Source organism: Lygodium microphyllum, chromosome 7 (genome assembly GCF_053477565.2).
Source record: "Lygodium microphyllum isolate KBCC chromosome 7, Lygodium_microphyllum_v1.1.10, whole genome shotgun sequence".
NCBI classification, from domain to species: Eukaryota; Viridiplantae; Streptophyta; class Polypodiopsida; order Schizaeales; family Lygodiaceae; genus Lygodium; species Lygodium microphyllum.
In genome coordinates this window covers 77,938,822-77,939,849 of record NC_141141.1, presented here as the reverse complement: position 1 = coordinate 77,939,849, position 1,028 = coordinate 77,938,822, and the positions used below count along the sequence as shown (strand labels likewise).

The window sequence follows — 1,028 nt, the reverse complement described above, 5'->3', positions numbered from 1 at the left end:
AAGAAAAACCAGCAACAAAGTATCGATGAGAGGATTAGAAGTGTCTCCCACTTTGTAGGAATCGGGCAGTAGGAGACATCATCTTTGCCGTTTCATGGTGGGTTGAGGTTCTGTTACGCCGCATGATTCGATATGGTCTCCTCAATGAGAGCCTGAACAAACTGGATTAAGTCCTTGCTTTGACTGTGGAGAACTTTTTGGAGCATCGCCTGCAGACTTTCGACCACATGGACTTTGGCCGCAATCATCACGTACAAAGCCTCTCGTTTTGAATTGATTAGGGGTATTTCGAGTATAGTTCAGTAGGTTTCCCCACAAGAATTTGAACCAAGGAGGCCCAAATCCTCGATCTGCATATCTTGGAGGATCAGCATCCAAACATTCGAACTTCGCAAGACTCTGTTTTCTGAATTGGAGATACCACCCTCGATTTTTTTGCTAGCCTCAATCTCCCTCAATGTAATGGAAGTAGGATTGCTGAATATAGCTTCCCCAATAAGTTGAGCACTTTTCGCCTCCCCTTGTGCTCGAACCATGGCACTTCTTTTCTCCTGTTCTGCTTTCTCCACTATAAATTTAGCTCTCCCCGCTTCCTGAGTAGCCACCTGTTTTTCTTCAATAGTAGCTGTAAACTCTTTACCAAAAGTAAGCTTAATGATTGAAACATCATCAAGTGCAATATTGAAATTTATCATGCTTGAATCCTGTAGTGTCTTTCAGCCAGTAAAAGAAGGCCCAAGAAACTTTTGTGCTTTTGAGGAATCTTAAAATTCCTAAAATAAGAGAACTACTCCACTGCACATCTGCTTGCTCAAGTGCCTTCGCAACTGCAGAATCTCAAGAGTGTAAAGCATGGGTGAATGAGAGTATGTCAAAGCCCACATGTATATAAGTCACAGACCTCCACTCTGACAGAGGAAAGTCTTCCCCAATACATGTCATCATCACCATAATCTTCACATCAGAAATCATTTTCATTCAGCTCATCTAAACTCAGCTCGGGTGAAATTTCTCTTAATAGAGTTGTG

General features: G+C 42.2%; 1 pseudogene; it reads right to left on the bottom strand.

Annotated features, from left to right (window-relative positions):
- Positions 1-299: 299 nt before the first annotated feature.
- On the bottom strand, positions 300-695 carry LOC148033614 (prohibitin-1, mitochondrial pseudogene; annotated as a pseudogene).
- Between the last annotated feature and the right edge of the window lie 333 nt (positions 696-1,028).